The 25,521-nt window shown below is 32.7% G+C and overlaps 1 pseudogene; it reads right to left on the minus strand.

The window, feature by feature from the left end:
• Window positions 1–29: 29 nt before the first annotated feature.
• On the minus strand, window positions 30–24,890 carry LOC128179061 (uncharacterized; annotated as a pseudogene).
• Window positions 24,891–25,521: the final 631 nt, after the last annotated feature.

A 25,521-nucleotide genomic window follows, 5' to 3' on the forward strand; every position in this document is an offset into this window, starting at 1 on the left:
TTTAAAGTGTAATGAGAAAAGACAAGCAATATATTTACTGAAGTAATTTATTTCACTTTTTAATGTCAGCTTATGCGATGTTATCAGATTATCTGCAGAACGCTGCGAATCCAGGGGAGATAAGCAGTGGTTTTAGTGAACACGTTCGGTTTGCCAAGTTCAGTACATGTAGCGGAACCCCATGACGTCACTCCCACCAACACGAACGAATCGTGACGTCGGCAGACCAATGGTCCACCAGAGTCACCCTAAAATCAAAATATACATAATTTTAGAATGGTTAAATAAATACCAACAGAACACCAAATAACTACACTTCAGATTAAACATTGGACTTTCCCTTTATTCAGCTTACCCGACAAGCCCCTGTATCACCGTGCCCAACACAGATCTGGTTATTTGTGATGACGCCATCCCAGCTAGAGTTGCACGTAACAGATGGGGTTATGAGGACGCGCAGATGACGCAATACGTCGTTGTCACCGGTTCCTAGAAAATATTAACTGAAGAGTAAAGTCTAATGCCTAACAATGGTGGTTTACTAGGTCTCTGCATCTATATAGTTTCGTTTATCAAGTTGAACCTTTGAACAATATGAAAACGAACTTGATGCATAGATACAGGAAAAACTGACGGACTGTTTACTGAGGATTTTATTATTTTTTATTTGATTTTTTTGTAAAAAAATACTGAAACTCATTTTGGAGCTTGTTGTTTTTTCATCACACAAATCCTAATTGAACTACAGAGATCTCGAACTCCTTGATGACTACCACCTATTTTGTTGGCTAGATGCCCATTTGTAAAAGACAAGATTGGTAAAAACAAGATAAAATCACACCTTTTTTTTCTTAATATATGGTACCCTAAAGTATGAATCATTAATTTCAAAGCTATCCATACAGATGGCATATACCAAGTTTAGTCAAGATTGGCTCTATAAAGTGTTAGTTTCTAAAAAGGAGCTGAAAATGTTACAAAGTTTACGACAGATGGACGACACACAAGAGACAGATGGTAATAGGTCACCGACGCATTTGACCAGACCGTCTTATATTCCATACTTTAAGGAACAAGTTTTCTGCATCAACCGGAAGTAACATGCACATTTCTACCAAAGATTCAATGTCGTTCATACTCTAGTGCGGCGTTAGTGAGTAGGGAATACAGTCAAACACCGAACCTCATCATAAGACACTGGAGTACCTTGAGTGTATCCCCAACCACTGATATAACAATAGTCTGCGTCATCAAACACGTCATCATCATGTGGCAGACACGCTGTTCTGACGTAATGTCCGGTCACGTTTACTGTGCGTGAGAGCTGCACCACCGCAGTATCATGAGGAAGACCATGATTGGTAGAGTATTCAGGGTGCTAGAAACAAACAACAAAATAGTTCTTATTTGTTTTTATTTGGGGGGGGGGGGGCTTAAAAATGACCAATGTTCTTAGCTAGCGTATGTGTAACGTGGGGGTTAGTTGGAATGGGGTCCTTACAATTTGAACTTTCTGGATGGTTGCATTCCATTCGTTGTTTGACTTGAATTCCTGGTGATGTTCGCCAAGTAGTACATGTATACTGGAAATGGTTTGTCTGAAACACCAATATCAAAAGCAAAATGAGAATTGATAACTTAAAATTTATGATCGTAGACCAAGCAAGGTCAATACGTTTTGTATAAAGAAAACGAAGCAATCTACAAAACTGTGCATGCTGATAACTTAAGAACATAGCAATGAATGTTAATTACTTAACCAGTGTGTGGTGTATTACACTTATTCCAATAGCACGTATCAACGGTCAGCATTACCTCTTATTGATTAAGGATGAGATGAGACAATTTCTTTAAAACTTTCATAGAACAAATACTCAAATACTTTAACTACCTTGACCTATAGAAAATCGGACCAATTCAATTCCCAAAAATATAAGCCCATGAAGGGTATATCAATTAAAGTGGAAACAATACTAGTAGTAAGTTGCAAACACCAACATTTAGCATTTAAATATAATATACACGTACATAAGAGAGAAGAATTTCAATGGTAAAAAGGAACAGCACTCACCCGTACAGACAGTGGGCCGCCGTCACCACCCACTGGTCACCCACCAGGGTCCCTCCACAGAAATGCCCCCGCTCGTTCTGGAAGCTGACCTGCCAGGGCCACTCCCCCTCCAAGGCTGGATCCCCGCCCACCACCCTCAGGCGCGGATCCAGGTGGTGTGTATCTAGTCGAGTAATCAATCCGCATTTGTCGGTCCCTGGCAGACAGAGGAACTTGTACAGATATAATGAAATCATATAGGTATGTACTTATTTTGTTTACCACATCAAACATTCGGATTCAACTTCACCAACGAACACGCACGTTATGTTTAGGTTAGATTTTGACCTTTCTTTTAAGGCTTATACTGGGCAGAGCGGATCAAAGTTGCGGACAAAGCCGATCATTGGGGAATTGAACCATAATTCATTCAAACAGGCTTGAAAATGATGTAAATGGCCAGTCTTTTGTCATGAGTAGATGACCCGAACTTACCTGATTTAAGTAAAGGTGACATAGTCTTCTCTGGGTAAAGATGAAGATGAAATGATCTTACCTGGATAAAGCTGAAAATCTAGATGACATGATCTTACCTGGGTAACTTAGAATACAAGGTCTTCCTTGGGTAAGGGTAAAACCTAAGATGACATGGACTTACCTGGGTATATGGTCTTATACTGGTATAATTGTTGTAGATGACATGATCTTACCTGGGTGTATTGGTTCGGGATTGGCGGTTACTGGCGCCGGTTTGCAGCACACGCTATTTCTATTACATCCCAGTGCATACAGATCTATATACCCCCCGCACTGGTCGTGTGAATGAATGCACGACCCTCCTTTTGTAGTGCACGTGTCGATTGTCGATGCCTTGGAATGGGGTTTTCCTATAGAAGACAAATTGAAGGAATTTTGTGTGTCGAAAATCAAACTGTATACTACACATCTTTTATATGTTACAATTACCATTGGTAAAACCGATTATCCCAGCTACTAAAACAACAAGCAACGGGGGCAACATGGTTATAAATGACCAGGTCTTTGTAACTAATATTTATAGTTCACTTTTTGTCTGGACAACCCCTCTCTCTATCTCTATTTGTACAAACAGTTTGTCCCTATTCTAAAGTCAAAAGATAGAATGTTGTGAAAACAAAACATTAGAAACGGTATAAACAAGCACTTGTTCATCTCAACGTTACAATAACTTTACCTTTCTTGATCCATCAACCCTGTCTCGGACAAACACCGACATTTATCAAATTATAGACTCTCTGATGTCTTTGATGACGGACGTCTGTTGGATATCGGGCTTTCGTAATGCACGTTATCAGAAGTGTTGCACCGAGCTCCGTCAAACAATTAGATATCGTGTTTTTGTGTAATTGTAAACGTAAAAAGTCTCACATCTGATAAAAATATCAATTTATTTAAAACTACTGCAACTGTTTTGGATTTATCAATATACTGTAATTTTCATAAAACATTCTGTATCTTAATGCCTCTATCTATGTCATGTCTTTCTTTGGCTCCTGATATCATTGTCCAAGCAAATAAATTGAGACCGTCATATTCTTCAGAAGAATTTTTCAAATTATCTCAATCAGCTGTAACACCGTATGGGTTCCTCCTTGATTCGCGAAGTACTGGCTTTACTCAATCTACTGACATTTTGATTCCGAAGAAAAAAATGCTGCAGATTTGTTCTACTAGTGAAGCAGGTAACGTTAATATTTGTGACATGCTTGAATAACTCTTTAATTAGTCATACATTTTTTAAAAAGTACTTAAAGATAAGAAAGGTATATATTAAAATGGAACAATCCAAACATAATCATCAGTCTGTTTGGTTCCTTACTTTCAATGCTACAAAAGGTAAAAGGGATCAATCTAGTTTTTCAAATTAATCATTTCCATAAGATTCATTCTTATTTTCTAATAATCATGTGAATAAAATACAGTTACAAGACAAAAGATAACATGATAATAACATCAAAATGTATTAAAAAATATTGGTAGCATACAAAAGGGAATTAATATTAAGACATCCTAAGCAACTAGTAAAATAAAACAACGTAGTAAGTTTCGATTGTAAGTAATGTTTTCCTTTCTTATCATGTTCTTATTTAGTATCATCCACAAGAACTATAGAAAAAAGCATCAAAGGAACAGCCTCAAACCATTTTTTCTCTGATTAACAAATATGCAAAACTACATGTACGTTAATTTGAAATAAATGAAATTGAAAGGCATAGTGTGGCATCTACAACAATCCAGTTTAATGCATTTCATGAAAAAATTCTCTTCTTTAATCTTGTCCATTTCAAATTATCAGAGAAGAAACATCTTTTGCTGTTGTTTTTTTAAGCTTGAAACAAACCTTTTCTAGTTCAAAATATATTGTCCTATGAAGCATTAACAAAGTACATTCCATTCCATAAAAGGAGAACCAATATCAGTACTTTTCCAAAATAATCAGAAATATTTATTTCATCAGAAAAATCAATCACCAATAATTCTTATGATGTAATATACACTCATTGTTTAAGACAATCAAGAAATCGAAAAAAAAAAAAAATGGAAAGATGGTGAAATAAACTTACAAGAATTTTACAAACAAAAAGAGAATAAGATTTGTAAATATGCCACTGTATTGGTAACAGATGGCAAGTTTTTAAACAATTAAAAAAGGACCCAATGTAAAAATTAGATTGTCATGTATAACTCCACACAGAGAGTTATTTAATTATGATATTAAGATTTGCAACTACGGTTAGATGTTGAATTGCTCATATCTGTCACCTTCTTTTCTGTTGTTTTGTTGAATGAGTTCTGTCTTCAATTATTAAAGAAATAACGTCACTCATTTTCAACATATTTTCTGCATCAGAAGATAAAGCTACATATATCTCCTTCTCCTATTATTTACTGTATTTATGAGTGGTGACGATCACATTTTGGTTCCTTAGTCACTGTCCTCGCTGATCCTGAATTTTGCAGCATCATTTGGCAAAATGCCAGGCCAAAGTCCTCGAAGCTGTACGATAAATTTATTGTAAACAATTTTAACAGTTATACTATCCAGAGCATAACAATTACTCTTCTTTTAACAAAAGCCAAAGCCCCTAGTGTATGACAATTATTTGGTTCAATAAAATAACACACAATAAATGTATCAGTAAAATACATTAAAATAATGGTACTATTGAATCCATTGCAAAACATTTAAACAATAAAAAGTTTTATTTTTTTAAGCATAAGAGCATGAAAGCTGCAGTCCATGTAGATTATTCTGCAAATTTTGCAGTTCGTATCTATTTTTATTATTCTCTTATATCATTAATACACGGTGAGTAAACCCTCTCTCTCTCTCTCTCTCTCTCTCTCTCTCTCTCTCTCTCTATTCTTATACAATTTCCTGGCTTACAATTAGTATCCATATATTAAATTTACCTATCAATCCTTTTAAATCTATGAGCGGCGATTCCCTGAAATATAAATTTTATATATTGAATTATCTATTTAGATGAAATTAAACTGTTGATACAATATAAATATAAATGATGTAATAAAACGACACATCACATCAATTGTTGACACATGTTGATACTTACACATGTTTTATCATAGATTTTCTGTGAAATAGACATCCGTTACCCTTTGTAAGCTTTGAGCGCCAACAAACCTGAATGTGCAAACAATAAATTCAAACAATGATATTGCATAATGAGACAATATGTCTAACAACTAAAAAGGGACAGTAGCATTTGAGTTACTACCGCCGGGGAATATAAGCACATCTTTTAGCATAAATAAAAATCCCACAATTGTTTTTGTTTTTACAAACATCATCAAACATTGTTTTCATGACGTTGACATATGTATGTATATTTTTTTAACTTAAACCTTGACAGCGTCTCTTGGCCAAGACGTTTTCGGTACATTCTGCGATGCAGCATGTTCGTTTTCAATTACCACTCCTAGGTCTCCACGAATGCGATGTCCACCTAAAATGTTTTTATTACATTATAAACGCCTTGAATAACCCCAAAACAAAAAATACCATATATTGAATAATTCTTTTATAGGAATAAATAATTTTTCCACACACTTATTTATCCAATTACCTTCACGAATTAATGACCCAACAGTAAATTCAGAGCTATCAGAAGACTTGGAAGGTTCATAAAACAGTAAATCTTTCTGATTGAAGCTCCACGAGAATACGTCAGTTTCTCCGGTGTCTCGGACAACCAAGACCTTTTCAGCTGTGTGTATACACGTACATGTATCATATACATACTTATATTTATATAATGCATCATTTGTATATGTGTCTTATATATATGTATACAATAAAATATGTTCAAATCATTCAAATCATAATGCATTTTATGAAATGATACCAAAATCATTCTATCTGTCTTATAAAAATTAATTTTTGTTAAAAATATTTAGAAAATTAAAAACTGTAATAATTCTCTACAACTGCATTACAACTGAGTTAATTCTTTAAAGATAGAGAATATGTTTTAATTTTGTAACTTGATAAATCAGCAATACGTCTTGCTTGTAATTACGTTATTGAATACTTACTTAGTTTTCTATTAAGCTCTTCAATACGACAAAGTATCGTTCCCGTTGTCTGTGGCTGTAAACCAGCCACTCGTACACGAGTACCGACTGGAGGGGGTCGCTTGAAGGACTCCGTTATTAACCATTCAATATGTCTCATCTCCTTCTGTAATTCACATTTGTTTGTGTTGTTATGAGAAAACTACTACATTCACAATATGCATGAAAGAATGGAGGAATATTATTCAGAGAAATTACAAGATATTATGAATTGATAATGTCTACCCAAATTGTTCCCTTACACCAGTGTGGTTTTCGTATAGTTCCTCCTTTATTGTCATCCATGATTTATATGGGGTCTCTGGTTGATTAGGCGACATGATTGCTGTCATCACTCTCCCCATGGCCGTCTGAGTATAAATATTGCAACAGAGTTGTTTTCTGCAGTTTATTTCAAGATTATTGAAAAGAAAGATGAAAAAACCCCAATAATATGATAATATGAAAGTATCAGTACCTCTCGTTTTTTAGAATCAAAAAGCAGTTCTACATTGTCCACAACTGACAGCTTATTGAACCATTCATGGGTCTCTGACAAAATATTAATGCTCTTAGGACTCTAGAGAAGAAACCATTTAATTTTATCACATCTTTAAATAAAACGACAATGGTTCTTATTTATTTGGTTATAGCTGATTTTGGCGCCCATATTTTTAAAAACGTTTTTAAAGTTTCTAAGGACAATAACAGCTTTCAATGGATTGACAAATTATGTTTTATCAGATCTAGCCGCAATTAAATACGTGGCAACTGGTAGGGGTTTAATTAAGATCGTTTTTAGTTCTGCTATTGCACATATGATTACAATTACTTTTATGAAATTAAGGGTCTTCATGGGCACAAGCTATTGAAATGCTACAAACCATTTCCATTTTCTTCCCAACTGGAACAAATAAATTGGTACTCGTATACTCATGGCAACCAATACTTCCAAAACCGATACCAGTAACTCATTTGTCTGCAATTTTGAATTGAATACATGCAATTATATAAATTTTTGTAATTTGTTCTTGCAATTTGCCTTTAAAAAATGTCATACCTTCTTGCATTGCTGCTGTTTTCTTTCGGAGTCTTGAGAACAGTCGTTGAAGAAGCCATCAGAAATTATAACAATTTTTGGGTACCTTGTGTGGTGAAAACCGTAGGTCGTAGGTCTTACTGTGTAAGAATCAAGTCTTTGCAAGTATAATTCTATGTTACAATAATTTACAGATTAAATTATATGTAATAAGAGATTACAAAGCTCACCGAGAAGCATAACCCTTACGAGACCACCTTAATCATATTACGAAAATCATAGGTAATGATCTTCAAAGAAATATTGGATTCTGAAATGTCGGTTGACACATTGTTATATGAAATCATATGATGCAAAGTTGTTTAATAATCATATTATGTGTAAATTTTATTTTGTATTGTATGATAAAATATTTACCAATACACTACTAAACAATACAATATTGTATCATATAATACTATATAATATTGTGCCTCATTATATTTTATATGGCACAATATAGTGATGTATAAAATTATGATAGAATATGTGATATTGTATGATGATATGACATTGTATCAAGATATAATATTGTATCATAATGTATCATATTATACAATATAGCATCATTTCACATGATACAATATCATATATTATGATATAATATCATATCTGTTGATATATTGCAATATTGTATTATACATTTTGTACCATACAAAATTATATAGTTTGATACAGTACGAGGAACCATTGTATTATTTAATATTATATAATTTTATATTTTACCATATAATATAATACAATATCATTCTAAACAAAATTGTATAATATCAAACAATACTATATATTTCAATTTATAGGATGTAATATCATTTGATACAATATTATTTTATACAATATCGTATTATATGATACAATATCACATATTACAGTATCACATGACACAATATCGTATCATATTATGTCATACAAAAATTGATACAATACAATATCAAAATATATAGTATTTTGCAATAATTTATCATCGTATGATTCATATTGCTTCATATTATACATTACTGTATATCATACAGTGCAATATCAAAGGAATCATGATATATCAGATAATAACAAACACATCTATCAATCACGTTTTGATGAGGTTTTCTAAGCATCCTTGATAACACAGACTAGACTATGTATTTGAAGCTATCATTTCGTTTCAAATCCAGTTACATGAACAATAAAAGTTAGCAAGGACAACAATAGCAATTTTTCAACATTTAAACATGCTTTAGCTACTTTAACATTTTACATCTGCGCAATCATCAATATAATCAAGATCAAGTTCTGTATCTGAAGCTATCTCTATTTACACATCCAAAGTTATATTAACTGTTTTACTCTGAGTATGAGAAGCATTTACTTCTTTTGATAACAAGGACCAAGAGCAAAACCCAATTTGAGTTGTTCTAAAATCTTTAACCTGTATAAGCATCTAGATAATCAAGATCACTCTCTCTATCTGACGCTGCGGCCTCAGGGTGTATGGAATACAACCCAGGGTAAATCTAGATTTAGATTTGATCACGCCCCGACCGAAATTATCACCGGTGTGGGCGTGATCAAATCCAATAAAGCCCGAAGAGCATTATGTAGATTTGATCACGCCCCGACCGAAATTATCACCTCATAATATTAAAAAAATGATTCCTTTATATAATTTTCAGCCAATGTATGATTAAATATTAAAATATAATTTAGCAAACCCCACTGGCGCCCCAATTATATATCATTTGAAGTTATTGGACTGTACAGTACAAAATCGATAAGTAGTGTTATCACAGGCGAAGACACTGAAAAATGTAAATATAATGAATTAAAAATGCTTTGTCGCACTTATTAATAAACAAATTATTTCCTACCTGTGCCGTTTAGGAGTTGAAGAACCGTGAATAGTCCCTGTATCACTGGGCTACTAGACACGGGATGAAGATGATTGATTTTTAGTTGATCTGTAACCATGGAATATGTAACTGTATTTTATAAACGCTCTTTTTGCGGAAAGCATAATAAGTATGATTCATCGTTGTCATTATCAACTTTTAAAAGGTTTTTTTTCTTTCGAAAGTTCTAAGCCAATTGAAATATACTTTAACATGTTCAATGTATCCTCGAGTTCAATTTGTTTTAATTTTTTTAAAGAGATAAAAAGTTTTAAACAGAAATAAAAAAAGGAAAACGGAAAAGAAGATTAAAAAAGTCCTCTTTTCAAAAGCCTATGAACAACTTATGCAGATATTCGTATTAACTCATTTTCATCTATACAGTATATAATCAAAGTACTGAAGTACTGACGGGAGTTGATTTTATCGATAATTATTTATTTTAAAATCAACGAGATATAATTTTGCATGCATGGCAAGTAAATTCCTTTAAGTATTCGTATTACGCACATTCATAATATGAATCCTCCTACAGGAAATTCGTGAAAATCCAATATCAATCATGTTGTGTAATATTCAAAGAATTAGTCCATCAAACTGCGTATCAGTAATCGAAATAGTTATGACAAATTGTATGGATCCAAGTAAAATTGAACTCTAGTCTCGTTCAACCAGACTCTCAGCTGTCGCTTGTCGGAGATTTACGGAGACAGTCGAGCGTCTGGTTGAACGAGACTATATTGAACTCTGGCGTAGGAATTCATAAAATGTACGACTTCAAAAAATATCTAAATTGTTCGTACCATTTAAAATCTGACTATTAACAAGGTCTATAACTTAGTTTCCTTGAAAAACAATGCTTAAGAATTCATTACATCGAATTTATTGATTAGAACTGAATGTTGTCAGCGGTGTTGATTTGTGCTTAGGTCCAAACACTGTTTCACTTTCGGTTTGCCTGAGTAACTGCATAGGAGAGTTGATTAAAATCAACTCCCAAAAAGTTATTTGAACGGTATTATACGAGCCCAAACAAGATGTTTAAAAATATTATTGATTTATGCGAGTTTAATGATTTATGGTAAAGTCTTTCAGTACTGCATTGCATGTATCATCCAATATTACTCACTTTAATCTGAAAAATAAGGATATATGCTCACTACTAGTAGTGTTGTCTTTGTAGATTCTGAACTTTATAAATCTGCTATTGTTTAATTCTTTTACTAAATTTAACGGTTTTACACAACTCGGCTATAACCCATTCTAAAATCTTTTGCAAGGAGTACTTTATTCTGACGGAAACTGCCAAAATTCGATACATAAAATATGAAATGCATATCGAGCGTTCAGGAAACATAAGTAGAGCGCGCTCCGAAAATAATTCGTAACTTACTGCATGGGGCTAATTGCCTTTGGATCAAGAGTGAATTGACTGTAACCTCTTTTCTTGGTCACCAAAACGTAAAATGATTATTTGAAATTTTAAAAAGTTTTATAAAGCGGATCTAACACCTGATTTTAATTAGATTGATAAAAATAATACTTATTCGACAATATTAGTCAATGCATTATTTTTTAAAAATAAATATATCAAATGATCAATCATTACCCATGACGTTTAATGCTCTTTTTTTGTCCTTGGTCAGTTCTTGTTCCACCTTCGTCTCAGAACCAATGGAGACCAAACCAATATTACCCAGACACGCTGAAATTTAATAAAAATATAAAGAATTATAACTGATCATTAAAACCGTTTTGCAGAACACATACATAAAAGTACGTTTGAGAACATATTCTTTATGTTATACAAGACTTTGACCCATGCGTGCACGGGTTGACATTGCATATGATATCGGACATATATATGAAATAGATACACCGACACACCGTATTGTTGACATTTACATAACCAAGCTTTAAGCCTACAATAATGCTATTAATTTCACTGCACTCTGCTTAGTTAGAATAATCTAAATGTGTCTCGGGACAGGCCTTCACCACAATTAAAATGCCTCCCATATACCCTTCCTGTATCAAATTTGCAGAATCGCTTCGAAACGATTTTAGAGAAAATTAATGAAGCTGCGTTGAAAATAACAGTCAAATTATTCATAACAAACCATTTTGAGGCTGTAAATACCTTTCATCTAAATTAATGAAGAATTCAACACTTTTCCGCCAACTTTTTTTACTCTCTTTACACACCATGTTGACATTCGAAAGTCTCGGGATTTCATATTAAATACACTGAGTTAGAGTTATCTCCCGTATTTCTTTTGGTGAGAATATATAACAAATTTTCAATGAAAATTTACATGTATTTGTAATATCGTTTATCCGTGCAAATGTGAAATTGTGGAAACATTAACTAAAGAGCTCCCGTGAATTAGCGTGAATGTAATGCGCATGCGCAAGATTGTAAAATCCAAAAAATCCGGATGAATTCCGGATTTTTCAAAGAAATTTTCGTTGATTATTAATTAGCGAAGCTTGATTGAGAAAAAATAAAAACAAATTGGTAATATTCAAGTACCAAAGATGTTTAAAATATATAAACAAAAGCAATACTCTTCTGATTTCTCGGTATTAAAGCCTAAAAGTTCGAGTCTATTATTCTAATATAGTAGTATAGATTTAAATGAAGTTTTCTATTTTCATGTAACAGAGAGGATTTACCCTTTATTATTTTCTTGGCTTCCGCCCTCTGTTCCTCAAACGGTTCTCCCGCCATACTGTGAGACACATCTAAACACAGTACCGTACAAAACTCGTCCAATTCCTCATCGTCGTTCAGTTCTCTAGTGACTACAAGTCAACGTCTTATTCAAATGTTTGTTGAGATTGCTTTAACTAAACAGCAACTAATCATTGAAGACTATTCAAATAGATATAAGGTATTGGAGACCATTTAGGATTTTGAAAAAAGCTAAATACTATAGAACTGTCATTCGTGTGAAATAAAAACCCACCAAAGCAGTTACCCTTCTAAACTATCACAGAATTTCAATTCTTTCTTAAAATCTTGGTTTTTTTTTTTATTACGCATGCAGCACTATTATTAGCCTGCTCATAGTTTTAACTTTTTTAAAATTTCATTGCATCAACAAAATTTTAATTCGATTCTGATAATTGATATCGATGACATGTTTACATATCTTGTCAGACCTTGGACAGCTTTGGCTAAAGCCTGTTGTACAACGTTCAGCAAGTCCTCTCCCCATATTTCTTTCAGTGTTTCATGATGCTCTAACAACATATATCTATATTATTATATACATTCGCTTATAATCAATCACTTTTATAAAAGATATATTTATCTTCAAATATTTACTCTCAATCAAATGCCCACATCGCAATGTTTTATTATGTATGTGTTGTTATCATTAGAATTAAAAAAAAGATACCAATAAACAATGGTTTGATTACATTATTATAACAATGTATTATTTTCTGGTTCGTATTATCAATCTTGTTCTTTATTAAAATATTGTAGACTGTCTTGGAAACCGCTATTGACATTAAACGTATATTATATATATTTTTGCAAGAATTGAAAATTAAACCCCATTTTGGCTTGTTTTACATTTTCAATTTACACATTGATCGTTAGTTGTTTATTTTTAGAGATAAAACATATTTCATTAAGGTCTTCCGTTTCCAACGGAAGACCTTATTGTTTTCGTTAGGTTTCTTTTGACCTATTATTTTTCTTGTTTTTTTTCCTGCACCAAATTTTTTAAAACCGAATATTTCAAAAACGATTAGACGGATTTTCTCGAAAATTTCACAGATAGAAGACAATAACTATAGCTATGCATACGTATCTTTTCGAATATGACATCACTTCCGTTCGTCAACGTCGCTAAGTTTACTTCTTTTAAAAATTCATTTTGTCCAGCGAATATTTAAATAATGGTTGAAGATAGAAACTTGAAATTTTCAGCGATGATAGATCTATCTTTGGAAAGATGCCCTTAGGTTAAATGGTTAACGTCCGTCACTTCCGGTCGTCACCGGAAGGAAAGACAAAAAATCGATTTTTTCAACTTTTTCCTTTTTTGATATTTTTCTGTAGGGTTGATAGTGACCCTTTCACTGATTCAGAATATGTAATTTGTTTTAAAATCGATCAAGGTATTCTCGAGAAACTAAGCGTCAAAGTTCTGAAGCGAGAGTCTGAGTAGCTCAGTCGATAGAGTCGTGGACATGACCCAGGCGACCCGGGTTCAAGCCCCGAGTGTCGCAATTTTTTTTTTTTTTTTATATTTTTCGCTTAGGTTTACGATTTTATCTTTGAATTGATAAGTTTGATCTAATCTATTAAAAAATCGGACGGAAGACCCATTTGTTGCTTGTTGTTTTTCTTATGTTTTGTATATATACCAGATGATTAAATGTCAAGGTTACCTTCAAATTTCTTTGGACCACTTTCAGACCTAAAATGAAATAAGATTTTTTAAATTTATTTTTCTCTTCTGTTTGTTTGAATGCATACAAATAAGATATGTTTTGAAAAAATAATAATCAGTCTTTCAAACTATTCAGAAACGTTTTAACAAGAGCTTGGACTTTTGGTAGTTGTGTAAAACAGCAATGTGACGTAGGCCTGTCTATTTCATTGCTGGAAACTCAGCCATGACTTTTTGGAATGAACAAGATTTGTCTGGCTTTTGAGCTAAGACAACGCAATCGGTGCATATTTGCTTGAAATAATCGTTATCTTTAACTTTTGACGTAAGAAATAAATTGGTTTGTCCAATCGAAAACCCAAGGTCTTGTTAAAATCGTTCTACAATCTACCTTTTTCCAAGAATAGCATCAAACAAGTGCGAAAAATCTACAAAGTCGCCATCCACTTGATCACTTTCCTCATCATACTGCGTCTAAAATGACATGTCAAGTAATTGTAATAAGTAAACACATTTGTGAACTGAAGGATTTTTTCACATTTTCAATTTTTCTTTTCGTAAATATGTCATTAATATAAGTTAAAAAAGAGAAACGAAATCAGAGTGTAAAAAAACCCCGTGGACAAATACTCCTCTAGTTAAGATGAAAATTTAAAACACTGTGTATTCACATGATGGTTTATTAACAATATAAATGTTTTTTTCCCAATCGCTGAATATATTTATAAGTGAAGAATTAAAAAAAATGCTTACTTCATCTACAACGTTTGCAGCTTGCCATTTGTTCCCGGTGTCTGATTCAAACAAATTAGTAGCCGCACGGTTTGTAAAAAGAAAACGCAACAAAACAATTGTATAACAATTATTTCACAGTTGCATTATACAAATATATGCATAGTCTTTTCATAGGGTAGATCGATACATATATACGCATAGTACACTGTTTGTCTGAGCGCACAGTGAAATGTAATCTATCTATCTATCTATCTATCTATCTATCTATCTATCTATCTTATCTGATTGTTTGCGATGGCATATGATTTTTATTCAACGAGCTGTGTGTGTTCTATACCCGAGACTTGTCGAGGTGATAGAACACACACAACGAGTTGGATAAAAAACAAATACCATCGCAAACTATTAGAGATTCTTTTTATCTCATGTTTTACCATGTCTTTTAATAAACCTCAATCCTATCTGTAAATTTATAATTGTGAGCCGCATTTACACATTTACTGCAAGACGTCAACAACTTTATGCATTGAAAAAAGTTCCTTCAAGATTAACAAGGGAACATTTCATTTTCAAACATGGTTTATCAATTCAAAAAAAATTTAAATTTTTAAATGTTATATAAAGATATATCTTTACAATAAATTACGCAGTTTATATCAATCGGGTTAAAAAAGATATAGAAATTAAAAAATAATTTTAATAATTATTTTCGCGTCCAGAATAAATACAGCATTTGAATAAATCCCGCCTTAAATCGGCCACTTGATACCACGCTCAGTCTATCACAAAAACAATGGCAATGACGAGAAAGATAGGTATACCCGTAATACCGTTAAGTTTGACAGACTTGGCCAAGAAAGAAAAAAGAGACACTGACAAGAATAGGAGCAAAGGGAAGATTGTCATCGGAGACCATGTAGATTGATAGAATAGGAATTAAAGCCGAATTAAACTTACGTTAAATAAGTTTTTATCATGAAGTTGTAGGGGTTTTGCTAGTCAGGTTCGTACGTGCTCCATGTGTCCATGTCCTTACTTTATAAGTTATGAACCACAAGTGGATTTCCATTTAGATAAATTTTTGAATGAAGAAATAATAAACACTTTCAGTACATGCATTTCTGAGGAGAGGGGCTATTCACTCATTTTACCGTGTCGTTGATGCTAAAATAGTGTTTTATCTTTATTATACAAAATTAGCAATTTATATCGTTCTACATTAATGAATAAGGGAATACTAATGCTTCGGGACTATCATCTGATAAAGAGATTATCTAATTTAGGACATGATAAACGTGTTTCTAATTTGTAAAGAAACTGTTCTTCCATCGTGTTTTCAATACTAGGTTTTCCCACACACATGCGCCGTGGCGTTACAAATGGCCGATCACATTAATATTCATCAGACGTGTAGCAAAGTTTAGAGACAAATAACTAATGAAAGAACATGTTTTACGGGGTTAGATATTGTGAAACGTCTAATTATAAGAAGCATGATGTATACTTTTACTTAAACTCATGTCAAAAATTTTACTCCATATACGCCACATATACCTTTAAGGGATACATAAATTAAAAACTTCATGTAACGACACGTCAAAATGACTGTTAAATAGGGTATCCAACCTTTCTGATAGACACAGTAATCACACGCAACTGCACCGCACATTTTAGACCTCATAAATGGCCTTTATGGGAGGGACGAAATATAACCACCATCCGAATTTCACATAACCAGACCCCATAAACAAATAAAATAACCTTCCACAGAGGATCTCTATGAAATGCTGTTATTAGTGCAAATGGGGAACGTATGCGATATTAATGTAGCCCTTATATAAATTTTTATTGAGTTTCAATAAAATGCGTTGTTAATATTTTTTTTTCAAATTTGATCATTGTCAGGGTCAATATAATTGGAATTACGATCAGTATAATACAAATGCTTGCCTGGGGCGTTAGAAATGTTGACTATAAGTATACATGTATATACAGTCAGACAAAAAATGCACTGTTTCAAAGATTCTTGACCTAAGTCATTATAATTAGCACTGATTAATAACATACAAAAAATGATAAACCTTTATTCTTTATTAATACCCCCCTCTACAATTCAAATTTCCGCATTTACTAATATTCCAACGTTAATGCCATGATTGGTATGACCATTATCAGAATGGACAGTATTAATCTCAATGACATTACCTTTTGCATGTTTTTTTTCTTGAAGACCAGGCGTTTCTTGGCGTGCGGATCCTTTATTCTCTCGAACTCCCTTTTCGTTTCTTAATATATTAAAAAAGAAACCAAATATGTTTTACCGCTTCTGAATCTCTGTTTTTTAATTTTAATTTCTCCTTTCAACATAGTAAAGTTCACAACCTTTCAACATTTGTGATGTCCAATTGGGCTGCGCCACCATCGTCAGTCAAGCTCATTGAAGAATGAGTAGGGGTTATTCCAGGTACAAAGCCAGAGTCCTTATATATATATATATATATATATATATATATATATATATATATATATATATATATATATATATATATTACTAAAATACCCCCAACATATTGCTTACACAGTTCATTTGAGAAATAACTTTATCCGATTCTTACAAACGAATTTTAATGTTATTAATATCATAAAAAAATATTCCAGAATAATTAGTAAAAGCCTTCCCAAAAGCCATAAAATTCCGAAAATGACTTACCCTGTTACTCCTGTCTATTTCTACTAAATGTGAATTCCGTTTTGGAACATTTTGACTTTCCAATTCCAGTGATGAACGGACATTTCTATCTTGTTTTTTAGAAATATGATCTAAAATTCTCTTTTCAATGCCTTGTGTTTCTTCGGATATGACATTACGTAAACTTGCCACTTCATTTTTGAGGAAATCTTTGATCTGTAGGATCTGGCGAGTAAACTCGTCTACCGTAATAACTCCAGATTGACCGCCTATCGAAGTTCTCTCGTATTCAGAGATAGAAGGAGTCTCTGAGAATAATATTGAGACTACTGAGACATTTTTCACATTAAATGAATTTCTCATAAAAAGATATTTAAGAGTGAAGTATACTCTGTATTTATTTTGATTCAGACCTACATAGCATTTAACTTTAAATACATTTAAATATTATGTTTTTAGAATAGAATCTCGTTGATGAATTCTTGAAATGTTTCATAAAATACCTGCTGATGTATTTTCAATCCCTCTGTAAAAGAAAACCAGTGCTATTGAGTAAAATGTAAAGAGATTTTTTTTATGAGAATGTACCAGTCCTGAGTAAAGAGCGTATAACAACCTGTTGTAAACGATGGTGTCATTTTTGTTTGTGAAACCCTCTTGTTCTGGGAGAGTCAAAGAAAATCTCACACTGCCAGAAATTGGACGTATTGTTTTTGTCAAAAGTAATTTGTCAAGGAACTTTTGAATTTTTGAGATTGAATCCGGAGATCTGCCTCTCTGTAAGTCTTCTATGTTGCTAAAGAACAATGTAAGTTGAATGCACCCAAATGAGACCTCAGTTAGATAACCCCTGAATTCTTTCATGAGAAAGATCACAAGCTGTTGACATTTGTCGCACTGATTGGCCATCAGATCCTGAAGGACCTTTCTCTCAAGATCAAGGAGTCTTTTCGTCAGCTTGACTTTAATGTTGGTCCTCAATTTCGCCTCATCTAATTCAAGGCCTCTCCACCTCATTGTCACCAGAGAGGCGCCAATCTGTGACTCAACTGAAGAAAAACAAAGACTTGTAAAATTGGAAACTAGTCAATATGCCATAGAAATTAGTGTTTTGTTTTTTAAAACTATAGGAAAACAAAAATCTTAGCGGCAAACAATGATATATCTACTCGTAAAACTTTCTGATCCGGATTCATGTAGCAGATCTTAGTAATCAGCATGTAGACTAAATGTAGTGCTAGCTGTACTTATTCATTTTTTTCTGTTCTATAGGATTTGAAACAATAGAAATATTGATTTTATATTAACTATCGGTTTATGATCAGTTACATATGCCTAGTGGAAACCTTTCTTATTCTAGTTATGCCCTTTTCAAGGTATCATATGCCCAAATGAAGAAAAAGTTAAAATGGTATGTGGATTTTACAACCTTTGATCCAAACCTTATCCAGTAATCTTACATTCACTATTTTGGGCTTACAAACACTTACTGTTAAAGAGTAATATAAATGGGACATTGTCACAATTTAGGCTAAAAGTTTTTACACTTATATATTTACAGGTATTAATAATGATCAGCCATTTTCAAAATTATCTCAAGAAGTAAATAAACGACATGGTATATTGCTTGTAATGTAATATGTTGTCTTGATTAAATTCAATCTGATTAAAATCAGATCCTCGATGCTCCCGTTTTAATGATATGTGGCTCGTAGCGACTATCATTAAAACGGGATCTAATTTTAATCAGATTAGTTTAAATCTATACGGTTATATTCATCTAAAAAACGCGTCTTGGAAGACAACGTGTAATGCTTACTTTCTAAGGTGCCCTGGGCTTTGAGTCTCTCCAATAATTGGTCGGTTATATGCATCTCAACAATCATACAACTCTGGCCTATCTGAATATAGCTACCCTCCTTGTGGACAACTAAGTGAAGCTTTGCCTCCCCTGATGAAGCACATCCTGTCACACTCAAAGGGGAAGGGAGGGAACTCTTGTCTGTAGGGAGAAGTACCTCAGCTGTTGTGGAAGTTTGAAAAAAATAATTAAGTAAGCACGTAAGTAAATATAAATAAATATGACAGTGAAATTTGTTTGAGATTGACATAAACAATGGCAAATATACTGCAAAAAGGTAAATGCAAACTTTTGACCCACTAAACTTATAATTGTCACTTTCTTCAAGAAAATGCAACTTAAACTTAAGCATTTTTTCGTGCCGTCGTATGTTTCCGATAACTTCACCGTTATATTTCCGACTTTCTATTTTCGTCGCATTTGTGTTTTCCAAAATGACGTAATTTCCTAATTACTTGGGGCATCGGACGAACAAAATTTCCTATCCACCAAAATTTAGCTGTGTGCAATGGTTAAAACCAAACAATTATGTCATGCATAGTTTTAACTACATGTATTACCTCAACTTTAATTGCCCAAATCCCTAATTTTTAAAATACTGCATTTAATTAAAGTACTGAAGGACTGAAAGCCGGGCTCTTTTGGTGTGTCTTTATGCATATTGTGTAGTAAAGACTGAAAATATTTCTCTCTCTCTTTCTCTCATGCTTTTAATGTCGGCAAATCGCCAGAGAGCGACCAGATTTTGTAAGCGGCTATAAACAAAAATATGTCTGTCTGGTAGAAAAAAGTTCAACAGTTGCTGGATTGAATTTTGCAACAAGCGTTATATATTCAATCCCCATTTCTTCAACGCGAAGCAAAGTAGTTCGTGGAAATTCATGCGAATTGGATGTGTCCAAAATGCATAGTCTTGTTTTTAAAACACGGTATTAAAAAGAAAACTAAAAAAGATAGACAATTCTCTCGAAATTAAAACAAGAAAGAACCAAAGCCAACACTTTTGACAAAACGTGGCTTTTTGTGTAACTATAAGATATAGAGGAAGCTTTTACTTTGACGCTGTTTTATTTTTTGTTTACTTTTGAAGTTGTGCTATATATAGTACATTGGCAATTTGCCTGCCTACAGCCAGGACTCTGCTTTCAACAGAGCCCGGCAAAAAGCTAATTGTCTGGTAAAATATACTTCCGATGAAGTATTTTATGCTAACATTATCACATGACTTTGTAAGTTTTTAGCGTTGAAGCCTAGGAGCGCTACAAAACCAAGCTTGACTAAAAGTATTACTAATAACTATGGCATGCCAAACTCCCAAACATGAGCAAAACACAGCTTCAAAGTTGATAAAACTACGTTTATCGACTGTTAACTTTAGTTTCCGAACAGCAAACTATAGTTAACGATTTGTTAACTATGGTTTCATCTGTAAAACATTATATAACGGTTGTAAGCTATAGTTTACGATTGCCAATCTAAGTTTATCTGTCTGTACTTAAACATTAACAATTTATTTTGCAGACAAATGTAGATCCGCACCTATAAACTATTATTTACATCGGTTAACTATAGTTAAGAGTCAGATTGAAGACCTTAGTTTACAGGAATTACAGCTAACACTTCTGAAACATAGATTATTCCATTAACTATGGTTTAGATATGTGAAATATAGATTAACGTGTTCAACTATAGTTTACGATCCGCAAATTCAAATTTACTTTCGATAAACAAATTTAATTTATTGCAAAACTACGTTAAGTTAATTTTAGTGAATTTTGCGTGCCAAAATCACTATTCCAATGATGATGATTTTGTAATAACCATATTATGCTGCTTTCAAAGCAGTGTAACGGATACAAAACCCGTGGGCTCTGACGATGCTTATGATCATATAAAGTTATAGGCTAGATTGAATAACTAAAAGAATTAAGTTAAATTAAAAGCAGAAGGTTATGTCACTTATATAGAATGTTTGATCTACCAGAATAACCTTAACAAAATCATCACACAAATTATACCATCGGAAACATATGACGATCATTTTCATCTGCAATTTCCGATGCTATGTTTTGGGTTAAGACAACGCACTGTTCTTGTCCGTGATTATGATGTCAAAGTTCACGTTTATTTGGGCTTTTCAAATTAACAATCCTATGGAAAATTAAGTAAATAGAGTACATTTATACCTTTTGGACGTTGGATAATGAAAAGAACAGCCATATCATCGGCTACTGAGATGTTGGCATTACTCGCATCTATGTGTACACTTCCGAGAGGTTGGACTCTTCGGTTAAACCCGGATGCTGAAATAACAGAATATACAGAGAACAATTCATTTACAGCTGAAGAGTCAAAGCTTAACTTAGCTTAACTGCAGGTAGAATACCAAACTCACCTTAGATATTGCGAGATGTCACAATCTCACCTGAATTTCATAACAAACTTACCTTTGTTATGCTGTTTTATCTCACATATTTATATCGCTTCAGGTAACAGAAAAAAAGTTCATGTTAATGGTGACAATTAAACTCACATGTGATTTCGGGTTTCTGTGTTCCATGAGGCAGGTCGCCAACAACTGTTGTTTTTCCCGATATGACCGAACCCTCTTGAGCTTTAATGTGCACTGAGCTGATACGAGATTTATTTTTGTATATGTATAATGTCAAATTTCACAGATTTACTTATAAACATTTTAAAAAGACTAAGTGCAAGCTTACTTTGGTTCGTTGCTCATCTTAAGGTGGCTGGTTCATTGATCATTGCAATTAAATCTGTAAAATATGAAAGGTAATCAGTGTTCAGGAAATTAGATCGCCCTTATATATAGATTTTATTTGCTACTTTGATTGTATCAAAATCGAGGTGTCGCTAACTATGGTAAGACGTCCATATACAGGACTTAAATATTCTGATACAATTATATTATTAACATAGAACTAATCTAAATCTAGTCCGAAATCCAGAAAAATATTTTCCGCCTATGAAAACGGCGTGATACACGGGTAGAAGGAAAACATCTTTTTTTATCTCTTTGATCGGGTTAAACACTGCCGCATTCACATTAACTCAATAACAGGAACGTATTGTTTGCTTGTATAAGCTGAAAAAATATATATATGGAAGAATTCCACATCAAAATATTCCGGTTTTGAATATCCAATGGGTTGTGTGGGTTTTTAAAAATTTAAATTCCAAGGTCTTAGTGAAAGAATAGAAATCATATAGAGAGTTGTGTAAAAATAATATACCATTTCAAACTTCAAGCTATTATCTGTTACTTGGATTAAAGAAAAAATATATAACAGCTTTGAATATCATTCCATATCTTCATATCATGCTGAACTATTCTTCTCAAGAAGTTTATGTCGTTAATAAATGGACACAATCATCTAGCCCTTTTAATGATTTTTAAACGCAGAAAATGCTTCCGTCATTTCAACATGTATTGCATTCGATTTATTGTGTTTTCATCTCTGTATAATAACAGTAGTTCCATCCCCCCGCGCGTATCGACAAACTTAATTTGTAATTCAAAGTACTGAATGTTCTGAAAGCTTGGGTCTTTATAGTTGTAACGTACAATCGATCATATTTTGTTGAAAAAAAGACTGGCAAACAGTTCATCGCACAATTATGTTAGGAAGGGTTTTTTTTCTTTAGGTGAATGAAACAGGTTAACAAAGGGTGTGATTTTGTATACAACTTTGTTTTTCATATTTTCTAAAAGATTGCTTTCATTTCTTTTAATTTGGATTTCAGTCAAATATTACATTTTCTCCTCTTAAAACAACAGTAATAAATTGAGTGTATATTGCCACAATTTGCATCACCATGAAAATTAAGAGTATTTTTTGAAAAATAGAACAAAAATTGAATCCTTGAAAAAAGTATTCAAATTGTCGTTTAAATGTTTTCCACCTGTATCTCAAACGACCGTTAAGTGACCGACCAGCGCGCTAGGTTCCGTTCGTCAGCAAGATTTTTGTCTTGCCCAGATGGCCGAGTGGTTAGCACGGTGTCCCCTCACTGCTAGGAGAAAAGGTTCCATAGGTACCGGCCGGGGCGGAGGTGGAGCTCAAATAAGGTGAATATCTCTATGATATGATATGATATGATATGATATGATATATATATATATATATATATATATATATATATATATATATATATATATATATATATATATACTTTAAAAGAATTCATACTTTTATAATACACTTTCAAAATATGTTTTCGTGTTTTTTTCCAACTATTATCTATGGAATTCTGTGGTCGATGGTAGTCTGGGATTTCTGTCTTATCTAACAAAAAACTAATTTTTTCTTCCGTATTGATTTTGATATGAGGGAAACATTTCAATACATAACAAAACCTCTGTTTCATCTTAATCATTTAATCATAACCTTAAAAACAACAGTTTTGTTTTCAATCATCAGAAAATCCATTGCGTTATAGAGAAAACAAGTATTCCTTTTAAAGGAATGATCGGCAATAATTATATACTGATAGCTAGAAGCAATCAACATGATCAGTTTGATGTAAAATAATTAAAAAGATACTGTAGTTTTACAAAATATAGATTATTTTGAATCTGTACACAATAATTTCATCACTGAAAACCGTCAACAAATTTAATTTTGAAATAAATTTTGGGAAAGCCGTTCGTAAACTCCTTATCTAGTTTTATATTTTTTACGTAATTATTAAATGTTAATCTGTCTTCTTCTTCTTCTTCTTCAGAATACTGAGTAGGGCTCTTCAAAGAGCATTAACGCGTATACAAAGAAAAAGTTGTATTAAAATAATTTAATGCGACTGAGAAACATTGAATGCCATCATAACTTGCTATTGAGGTCGCATTATAAGGTAACCTTGTTTTATAAATCAAGCCGTCTTCCTAGCTACTATTATGCAACATCAATAGATCGAGGTCAGTTCATGGAGCATCTTCTTATGATTGAGGTCAGTTCATCGAGGTCAACTGCATGAATCTTATAAATCGAAATTCTTACGCGTGAGACAAAATGTGCATTCTTGAATTAACAGGTCGAACTGCATTTCATGTATGTTTGCATCTCTTAAGGTAAATGAATTGAAATAAAACTGAGTAAAATGTTATATAAATACTAAACCAAACTTCAAGTTTTTATAAGAACTACTTATGCAAGCGGAATGTGTGCGCACGTGGAAGCATTTGCCGGATCATATGGACACAACAGTGATCGGCCGAAGCCAATCACAAAAATTCTATTGTATCGCCAAAAAATGATTTACACAGGACGTGCCCCACCAACCTCATCACCGCTCTTATTTCTCACGACTATCAGCAAACATTTGGTTGTTTTGAGTAAAGTTTGAATCAAAATCAAGTTAAATGCTAGTGATGAAAACCCAAACTTAAATTTCAACTGATATGATAAATAAATATTTATTGTCAACAATGTAATTTACATTATTGCCATCTGCATCTAATTGTAATCATTTGCAAGTCGATTCTACACAACTTTAAAATACTTACGTTACTTCAGTGACACATCTTTCTAGCAAAAGCCAGGTCACATATCACCCCACAACTCTCAACGATTGGTTAAGGAAATAAAAAAGAAACTATGGTTTTTTTTTTTTTACTATTCTTTACACTTTAACGGTAGCAATCATTTACTTCCTGTCAAGATATTAGCTTTTGGCCTTTTCTTTTAATTTCATTTCAGCAATACAATGATCTTGTTCAAGGGTGAATCATTAACATAAAATTACAATTACTTAATACCTTGCTGAATGAGGAAAAGATAGTATTACTTTACTATCATTTACATCAAATCTTAAGTTTAAAAAAAAAATGTAGCTGTCGCATAACTGGTTAGCAATGTGGATTCACGTTCATGTACATATTATATCAATTTAAATATTGATTAATAGTTTTTAAGTCAATGTGTAAAAAAAAATTAGTTTAAGTCAGACAAAAAGCTTCTTCACTATGAAAAAAATGATACAATATTCCTGCAGATTTCACCTCTCGGATTGGAACAAAATCCAAAATTTTTTCCGGTCAACAATGCAGTAAAAAATATTATTACATAATTTGTAAATAGCTGAGTTGTGTAAAACCGTTAAAAAACAAAAAAAAAAGCTACTTCGCAAAATTCTGAAATTCCTGATCGGGGGCGGCAAATAAATTTTTACTTTCAATTCAATTTTTTACATAGTCCCATAAAAG

The sequence above is a fragment of the Crassostrea angulata genome, chromosome 3 (genome assembly GCF_025612915.1).
Source record: "Crassostrea angulata isolate pt1a10 chromosome 3, ASM2561291v2, whole genome shotgun sequence".
In the NCBI taxonomy this organism is placed as follows: Eukaryota; Metazoa; Mollusca; class Bivalvia; order Ostreida; family Ostreidae; genus Magallana; species Magallana angulata.